This window comes from Balaenoptera borealis (genome assembly GCF_965194805.1).
Source record: "Balaenoptera borealis genome assembly, chromosome: 19".
Taxonomy (NCBI): domain Eukaryota; kingdom Metazoa; phylum Chordata; class Mammalia; order Artiodactyla; family Balaenopteridae; genus Balaenoptera; species Balaenoptera borealis.
Window position 1 is genome coordinate 15,556,356 of NC_138878.1, and position 10,388 is coordinate 15,566,743.

Sequence of the window (10,388 nt, forward strand, 5' to 3'; positions counted from 1 at the left end):
TGCTTCTAAGACTTTCTTGCAACAATGCCAAAAAGGGAAAACTGAATCATGTATGAAGTCCCCAATGTCCACAAAATGAAAACAGAGCAGGAGAAGACAAGCAGTTCTCGATGCTGAGATTAAGTGGGTCCCCATTCAGCAAGTATGCATTGCCAATACCATGATCGCCAACCCATAACCCACTCAACTTTCCAAAGCATCAACCTAGAGCACCAATTCATTATTTAAACCTTTGAAGAAGAAAGCAGCCTTCCTAGGGCCTTCTTCCTACTGAGGTTTCAGCCACTTTTAAATATGCATATGGAACACAAACATATTCCTTGCCAACATACTTTCTCCAGTTCACTAATTTTAAACACCAATAAAAATAGTGTCTTAATGGAATGTCTCTAAAAGAGCAGAATAGCTCCTGAATTATGTACAAAACAATGTTTCAAGAGGGTATACTCAGAATATGATTATTGTTTCCATGGCTTCCATTAGATTCTCATGTGTCTACCACCCAAAAAGGCTAAGAACATTTCCACCACCAGCACTCGACAACTGGTTGAGCACAGGACTTCCATGAGACCAAGGAAAAAATATTCCATATTGTGTCATTTTGATCCTTCAGTGACACAGAAAAATGACAAGGACTTTTTGGAGGGGTGGGAGTGAATATGGTCAGTCTGGTTTGTGACTGTCTGAAATGTCAGTCCTAGGGAATATATACAGCAGCTCCTTGTCAACATTTAGAACAAGGCTTACCATGCCAAGCAAGTAACCACTGTGGTCACCATTAATGGGGCAGAGTCAAGATTCTTCCTACAGAGCCGGGAATGAGCTCTGAGCGGACCTCGGTACCCCATCTCTCCTTGTCTAGTGGATGCTTATTATCATGAGAATCACGATCATAAAAGTGCCCAAGCAAAACCCCTAAGTGCACTCCCAATCAGGAAGCTGGCAGGCTCATTTTTAAAATTACAAATAAGAATTTTTTTCTTATTTTTTGTCATCAATTTTTTAATAAAGAAACATATGTCATAGCAAATGAGAATCCTGGAGTCTCTGCAGAGTCTCATCTTCCAGAGGAAATCACAGGTAACAATTCAGTGTCTATATACACAGAATGGTTTTCATATGTGTGTGTGTGTGTGTGTGTGTGTGTCATTTTTACTTACTTAATTCTTATATAAATGAGATCATGCTCTAAATACTGTACTACCACTTTCTTTTTTCCACTAAATGATATATCTTTGGTCTCTTTTAGGTCAGTTCTTATAAACAGACCTGGCTGCCACATATGCTTGCAAATGGTGTGTACTATACATGCAGTCAGTCAGTTTGCTTCACTCTTTGATCACTTCATAGCAGTCCATGGCAAAGACACAGTCTGCCATTGATATAATCAAATTCCTACTTTGGAATATGTCTGTCTGAATGTCCATCTTTGTTATTACAACCTACAATAGACTATACTTATATATATATATACTGTACCCTTGTGAAAGCATTTCTGTTAGATACATGCATTTTTTATGTAACAGTATTTCCAAATTTCCCTAAAAATCAAAAAGCTCTACTGATTTATGCTACCAAATAAGAATTTAAGAGAATACTTATTTCCCTGTTCCCTAGCCAATACTGGCAATTATCTATACTTTTAATATATGGAAATCTGATAGCTAAAAAATTTTATTGAATTTTTATTAGAAAACACACATACACATGTAACTCCCATATCTGATAAACACAGGAGCCACTGTATTCTTAATCAGAATGACTATAAATCTTTGAGTATAACCAAAGTCTTGTTAATACAATGGAGTATTACACTCACCATTACTATTATACACTGTTATCCGGAATGAAATGATCGGCAGTCATGAGAAGCTATCAGCTCCACTGCAAACAGCTGCACTAACTGTGTGCACACAACTCTAGGGGGCACCATTCATGCAGACTACGCTGTACGTGAATGAGGGTATAGCCTGCACAGCCATACATGGTAACCCTATGAGAAGCTGCTTCACTGAGAATCCAGAATGACATCCCTCTTAAAGCTCAAAGTGAAAACTCATTTTTTTCTTAGTTCTACACAGCCAGCTCCACCACAGACCCAACAAATCAATCCATGTTGCATGTGATGTCAGCTCAGCAAAAAGTTAGGCAAATTAATCCTTGTAAGACACTATTCATTAGTATCTAAAAGATCTTTGTCCCATGTGTTCACCCAAAGGGCATAACATTAAAATGGCATGATCTCTTGTGACGTACAAAACGAGTTATTAATTTGCACTCATTATCTAAAGATGTTTGCCAGTAGCCTTTGGATATGTCTCTGGTATGCACATATGGTGCTTGACAGAGAAGATCTGGGGAGTTGTCAATGACTACAGGTGACACCATTTAATCTGAACAACTCATATAGATGGAGATTACTCAGGGCTTCAGACACAATTATTCAGCTGGCAAAACAGACAGGCTAGAAGTGGCGCTTTCAATTATCTATTTCAGTAAACATTCTCGCCTACCTCACCGTGGCATTTCTGAAGTGCGCTCTTTTAGGCTAGATCATGTGCATGGTCTAGACAGGTATAATAGTGTGGTGTCTCCTATGAGAGTGACTAACCAAAGAATGAATGTACGTTCATTTTCCTCATTTTGTTTTACTACACATAGTTGGTTGGCATCTATACTGGCCCCGTTTTTTGGAGGTTTTGGTGTTCTGCATCAATCTGGATGGCTCCCTTGTCTCATTACCACCTTGATTCACAAAGCAAAACCCATCTGCTTGAAGATCAGTCTATATTTCTGACAGCTCTTGCATTCTGAATATTACTATTTCTTTTCTTAAATTTCCTTCTGTTATTTGTGACGGAAGATTTGGTATTGACTCATAAAATAGTGTTGCAGAAACCCAGTTTTTCGAGGACTGCCCTAAACAGCCTGGATTAAATCTTGCAATTAGCCCACAATTTGCATCTCGCAGCAGGAAATTCACTGTTGCAACTGCAACTTCAGTGGACTCAGTAGAATAAGCTATTGTTGAAGTAATTCCTGTAAAAAGTCATATATTTAAACCCTTCAATTTTTTTGACAACCTCTCAGAAATGAGTGATATAGTTGCTCCAGTGTCCAAAAAAGCAATAATGTCCATACCACTTTTCTTTATAGGCAGGGTGGAATATTATTACCCCATTCCTCACAGACTATTCTGGTTATAAAGTATGTTTCTTGATATTTGAGAGGCCTTTTTCTTTCACTGTCTTGAAAAAGCCGAAGGTCTCCTGGGCTGGGTGTCAGTCCTGGTGGTTTTCTTGTAATATGTTAACTTCTTCAATGTCTCCTCAACAATAGTGGCATTTATCAATTTCCAACAAATTCCATCCTCTTACGAGCAGAGAATGAGGAGGCTAGTTTAAGATTCCCACTTCTTTTCAATCAGGAGTCACTCCATGGTCCAACTAGAAGCAGTGGATGGATTTATGTTTCAAATACAAAGGCCATCCCAGGCTAGGAGTTAAGGTACATACGTGTGGAAGAGGCAGAAGATAATAGGAAGAAGGGAAGCCCTGTGATGGACTGGACTATGAAAATCTCCCCTGAAGGCATTACAACTCAACTTCACAAAATAGTGTGGTCCAAACCAAGCAAATGTACACCCTCCGGCTGCCATTTTGAAGTGACTTCTTAAAAGCTTCTACAATGAACATACCCCATGGAGTCCAGAGTTTTCAAAGCACAGTAGAGTTTCTTCCCAATGCCTAAATTTCTGTCTTCTTGCCAACTCTGACCCATCAACATTGGTTTAACTCAAGTTACTGATGTACTTTGATGATGTCTCTGGTGTCCCAACAATTTAGTGTTGGCCTAAGAGTGAGGCAGTCGGAAAAGGCTTCTCTTGCCTCTTAGGTTACTCAGATCCAAACCAAAAATTTAGTCGGGACGTGTTTATGACCATGTTCCTTATTTTCATTTAACCTTTTGGCACAGACTTCTCATACTTTCTGAGTGAATGCTGCTTGTGGAAATTGGGAGTCTACCCCTGCCAACCTATTCAATTTCAAATTCCCTCTATTTAGTTTTCCTTAGGTAGGGCAGGAGGAAGGGAGGCGGGGGAAGGGAAACGAGGGCTGAGGTGAGAAGAGAGAGACTGGGAGAACCCAAATCAAACACGTCATTTGATTACTGCGTCAATCCCGCTGCTGTTGCTCTACAGTCTAATAAACGTCAGTGGCCCAGAGTTACTCAGCTGAACACTCTGTTACTCTTACCATCATCTAGAGGAGGATTTGTCAGATTCATAAATTGTTCTATCACTGAACAGGGAAAGGCAGGCAGAAAAAAAAGAAACTTCAGAGTTCCTTTGTCTCTTATTTATGATTTTTGTTATAAATCTCTTTCTTATATACAGAACAAAAGCAGGCTTGATAGCACTTAGTTTTAAACCATTCTCAGATATGATATATAAGTATGGCACCTGGGTAGTCTCCTGACAGAATACTAAATACAGAGTTATCTTTTAGGGCCAATGGATTAGAAAAGTCTTTCCAGAAAGCACATGGCTTATTTCTAGCCCCCTGAGACTTACATCCTATGTTAAGTGGGGTTTCACTGATGAGACTACTTCCTGTACTGGGGGTCAATTTTCTTAAAATATCAAGGCAATGAAGAGGCAGCCATCTAGATAATGGCACACCATATTAAAATTCAGCAAATTATCCAGCACTCTGAATCATTCCACAGGCAAGATAACAAATGCCCTGAAATGATCATTTTTGTAAAAACAAAACAGACCAAAATCTCTCATATATCTAATTAACCAGAGCCTAAACTTATCTACTATTAAAAGATGAGGTTTTTTTAACTGCCGAAGTACATACTTTTCAAAACAAGGGCTGTGTTTCAGATTACTAACTTTCAGTGCATTCTAAAATTGAATTTAAAATATTTTAATCAATCTTTTCAAAAGTCACAAAAATAGAGGGACAAACAGAAAGCAAATGAGTATATGTGGGTATATCCTGGCACTGCTGCTGGCAGTCCCACAGTGTAAGAAGCTCAAATTCCTGAGATCCTTGATTACAGGAGAGCCACCTGCCCAAGACATTTGTATCTGACTCTGAGTAAGCAAAAAAGAAACAAAACAAAACAAAAAAAGTCCTTACTGTGTTGAGTCACTAAGATTTCCAAGGCTTGTTTGTTTTTGCATCAGAGCTTAGCATACCTTGACTAATACATGAGGCGATCTAACCAGTCCTATGGATTTTACAATAATAGCAAAAAAACTATGTTGATTACTCCCAACTTTATCTACCAGGTCAGCACCCCCAGATAAATAAAGGTACAGATAAAGATATATGTAGGCATGTACACACACACATACACACACACACAAACACACACACACAAACACACATCCTACAGTATTTCTCCAAAAGTTTTCTCATCTAATTAAATGACATCAATACCATTCAGTTGCTCAAGCTGCAAAACTGATAGTCGTTGATTTTTCAGAGAAGCTTCTGGAATTCAAGCTCTACACCCTAGCAAATAAAGTGTCTACTTTGTTATACAGCTAAATGGAATTTGTCAAATCTCTCCTGGGGAAATTCCTATCTTTTGTTTACAAATACACACAACAAGAGGAAATGAAGTTGGGTATAATGTTCTACCAACTAGATTGTAGGAACCACTTTGAATCATTGTTTCAGAATTTTCTTGGCAAAATTCAGAATTTAATATTTTGAAATTTCACAGAGAATTTTCATGACATGAAATGGAAAGAAATGAAGACGTGTAATACTGGGCGAAAGAATAATAACATTTGTAAGAGAGAGATAGTGACAATTTTGTTATATAAGTCAAAAATCCAAAATACAGAAACTAACCACATGCCATACCAGCACAAAACAGGTCTCCCTGCTTCAATCTACCAAAAGCTTAAATTAAATTTTCCTAAAGCTACACTTTATGCATGTCATGCCTTCTAAAAAACCTGAAATAGTTCCTCAGTATCATATAAATAAAGTTTAGATTTCCTGGTCTGGCATTCAAGATTCATTTCCAGCCTCTTTCATTCATTGCCATTCAACAAGTATTTTTGAATATTTTAAACTGTTATTGCTATAGTTCCCTATTTTAAATGTTTTAATGATGGGTGATAACATCCTGTGGCTTTAAACCAATGGCAAATATGACAAAGTAAAGAAGTTTCACAAATAAATAACATGTTATCAATTCTTTTACTATAATGGAAAATGTGTAAGTTTCATTGTAGAGTTGCTGTGAATTTATAGGCTGTATCAGTAGGTTTCAATTCGATTGTACATAAGAACTTTGTGAAAAATGCTTATACTCTACTTCTTTCCTATAAATTCATGTTATTCTCCTATATACTGATGCTCATGCTGTTCCCTCTGCTTTGCATGCTGTTCCTCTTCCCAACATCTCTACCTACACTTCTTCAGGAGCAGTTACTCCTGCCTCCAGGCTTACCCCATGTTCAATTTGCTGCCTAGTTAGTCTTTCTAAAATGCAAATCTGATCATATCACTTCCCTATTTAAAAGCCCTTGGACCTACACAATAAATCCATATGTCTTTTCCTGGCATGAATAACATACATAATCTCTCCCAAACTAACTGTAAGCCTAAATCTCCCAGCCTCCCAAACACATCCATTCTGTCCATATTGGATCACTTACTGCTTCCCAAATGTATTTTATGTTTTAACCTGTCCATGCCCTTTGCCTTAAATAGCATTACTGCTTTGTCTGCCTGGTGAACTCTACTGACCCTTCAAGACTTGTCCTAAGGATAATTTCTGAGCTTTTTCTGTTTATATCACTCCCTTCCTACCACCCCTGATAATACCACTACCACCCTCAACTAGGTCGAAGTTGTTCACCTATCACTGGAGCCACAGTACTGCAGACACATCCCATCTGTAGTGCTTTCTCATAATTTGTTATAGCTCTTTACTGGACAAGTCTTCCCTAATAAGTAGGAAGTCTTCTGAAGGCAAGGTCCATGTCTCTTATTTTTATTTTTTTTAAGTTTTTATGAAATATCTAAAACACTCCGAAATATACAGAGTAACACAACAAAGACCAACCAGTGAGAAATAAAAATATTACTAATGCAGTTGAAATGCATGAGGCAACCCTCCCTAATGCTGTATTATGTGTGATTGTGTGGGAGAGTTCCAGGGAAGAGATGAGGATCATAAGGCAGGGCACCAATGCCACGTGCACTGGAATGCGATACAAGATGTTATATTTGCCTTTTCATGCAGTGAGTAAATGCAAGGGCTGAGTTAAAAGCAGAAATGCAAGGTTTGGTGTTGAAGTTGGCAGAAGCTCCCACTTGGGAAGGGCAGTCTGACACAGAAATAGACTGAGATTGCCCAAAAAACACTGCGACTTACATCAAACCAATGAGAAGTAACAATCTCCTTGGCTTCCCAAGCTGCGTCTACTAACCTCAGGGCAGCAAGCAGCCTAGTGTCTGAGAGCCTCATTCATTCATTCGTTCATCCACCTATTCATTCATCCATCCATTCATTCATCCATTCAACAATTAACAATCTACTATCTCCTTCAGGGATCAAGGGATGTGTCTTACCTCTGAGATGGAACCCAGAGGGGAGAAAGAAACCAAGGCTGACAGCTTCCCTTGAGTTTCGTAAGCTGCATTTGAACAGCCAGCCCTTTTATAAAGAGAAGTCTGGGTGGGTCCTTCAGCACTGTCACGGGAAGTAAAAATTGCCCCGAACCAACCCCAGCAAGGAGTGGACACTGACAGAGCTGTGAAGAGAAAGTCCTGAGTGTATGATCTGCAAAGATACACAGCTTTACCCTACCAACTTTATTAAGAATCAAGAAAGAGAGGGGAAGATTGTGTTACTATTATCATGATAATCACATTTGCAGATGACACTAAATTGGGAGGTGTTCCTAACAGCAGTTGAAGACTGGCACACAATACCAAGCTATACATGGTTCTTGGTAATATATGTCAAAAGTAATACAATGAAGCACCGGTTGAAAAAATGCAGATGATCTATCTGGGGATGAATAAACTTAAAGATAGAATTTAACTTGAAGGGGATTCCTGGATGGCAATAATAGAGAAAACAACCAAATGGTGAGCTAGTGGTAAAGAGACATCAGGAGGTTAGGCAAGCACCGCAGTTCAGCGATTCTCTGAGCTAGTAAGATTTTCAGCCATACACACAGGGGCATCCCAAACCATGGCTGAGAGTCTGTGTCTGTGTGTCAGCAGTGAGACCAGACTTGGAACACTGCAGGCAATTAGGGGTAACATAATACCTCAAAGGGAATTTAGAAAAGAAAATAAAAACAAATCAAAGGGAGTGAAATATGAGGAAAGGCATAGGCGATAAAATGAACATAATTTGACTAAATAACAACCTACGGGACTATGATAACCATCTACAGAGCGTAAAAATCCAAAATGGGGCCTAGAGGTCTACTGGTCTGGGCGTTGTTCTGAAAAAATATCCATAGTCACGTTCGTTAGAAAACTCCCTAAAAAGGCAGCATTTTGCATCCATTTAATTGAAGCATGTGGGTTCTGTTGTGGATAATAAACAGACTTGGGTTCCCAGAACCTATGTGTACCTCAAGACCATTTTTCAAAATCTGTGGACAGAAGACCTCTGGGAGGAACTCAAGAGCTACTGCAAGAAGGTCCTTAAATCCATAGGTACAAAGTCACTCATTCATGCACTCAACAAATGTTTATTGAACAAGTATTGTGTGCCCATACTGTACTTGGCACTGAGTAGGGTGTTCTGAATAAATAATATGTCAATATATAATACGCACTATATTAGAGAGCCATGATTTTAAAAAGCAGGGTATAATGGAAAAGCACTGAAGGGTTTTAAGTAACAACGCCATAATCCATACTAGTTTTTAAAAATGCACATGTATGCTCTCAATCAATGGATAACACTGTGTATCAGCTTTCAAAATGTCTATCCTTGTATCTGCAAAAATTACTAACTAATGCCTAACTATGTATACGGTTATAAATATATTTGTATACACATATACATGTATATAGATGATGACTCAGTAGGAATTTAGAAAAGAAAAACAAATAAAATGGAGTGAAATATTAGGAAAGGCACAGGTATACATATGTATGCATGTATACGTACATATACATGTATATTTTTTTAATAAATATTTTTAAGTAAAATAATTTTCTTAATATAAACATATATTTTTGTAGCCCTATCTTCTCATGTTCAAAAGTAGGAAGTTGGGGGTCCTGAGAAAAAAGGTAAAGATCAAGCTATCTTCTGTGATATCTGACTTTGTACTGCCGCAACCTCAAGTCCAAACACCCTCATCTGACTTTGCAAACTTTCTCGAATCTAGCCTCACCCATAGGCTGATGTAACAGAGATGTCTGTTAGTGTATCCATACAATCGTTATCTCTCCTGTTTGACAGCAATTGGACCTGAGGAAGGTCCTAATCTGAGGAAAAAATCAGTAGGCTTGTCGTATGAGAAAAGATAAGCCAGACCAATAAGGTTCCTTTCTCAGGGTTTTGGAACTGGGACTCTGAGAAACTGAGCTGGTTTAGACACTGGGAACAATATTAAAAGTCGAGGTCACCATGCCCAGCCATGAGCAAGATCTGTAAGCAGAGAAAGAGGGAAAGGAGAACAGAGACAGAGTTTAGAGAGAAACAGAAATAACCAAATCCATGCTGTCCCTGACGTACAGGGGAATAACCCTGATGCCTGAGTTTTCAGCTCCCAATGCCAGTTTTCTTGAGGCCCAGGTAAATTTCTTGAGCTTGGATACCATGTGAGTTTCTGTGACTTTTAACAACCACCTTTTTAACGGAAACTGGTTCGAGAGTATGTCTGTTCCTCACTCAAAACTCCTTCACTAGGACACCCACTTACTGTACTGATCTTTTGGCTGTAACCCAACTCCAACTATCTGAGGAAATTAAAATGCATTAAAACGGATTGGCTCATGAAATCTAAAAGTCCAAAGTTTCCTTCAGACACCACTGGATCCAGATACTTTTTTAAAATGTCCAGTCTCATTCTCTGTTTTCTCCCTTTCCCTCTCTCCTGCTTTTCACTATATGTTGTTTCATTCTCAGATTCTCTCTTCCTGGTGGTCCCCCAAAGCTTCAAGCTTCCTCTTTTTGCAACTATCAATCTGAGCAGGAAAACTCTTCCAGAGCTGAGTCTCAATGGCTACCTCTGTGCCACGTGCCAACTCCTGAACCAATCATGTGGTCAAGTGGACAAAACTCCCTAATTGGCCCAGCCTGTGGCACAGTCCACTCCTGAAGCTAGGGGAAGTATTAGCCCATCCAAACCATACAGATTGAGTGGGAGGGACTGTTTA

The 10,388-nt window shown here is 38.8% G+C and overlaps 1 pseudogene across 1 annotated transcript in view; it reads left to right on the forward strand.

Annotated features, from left to right (window-relative positions):
• The window catches only part of LOC309617522 (large ribosomal subunit protein uL30 pseudogene), a 28,175-nt pseudogene extending 18,986 nt beyond the window's left edge, over positions 1-9,189 (forward strand). The window contains exon 1 of the transcript in view: positions 1-9,189. This exon is cut by the window's left edge and continues 18,986 nt beyond it. The product of the transcript in view is annotated as a large ribosomal subunit protein uL30 pseudogene (transcript).
• The last annotated feature ends 1,199 nt before the right edge of the window (positions 9,190-10,388 follow it).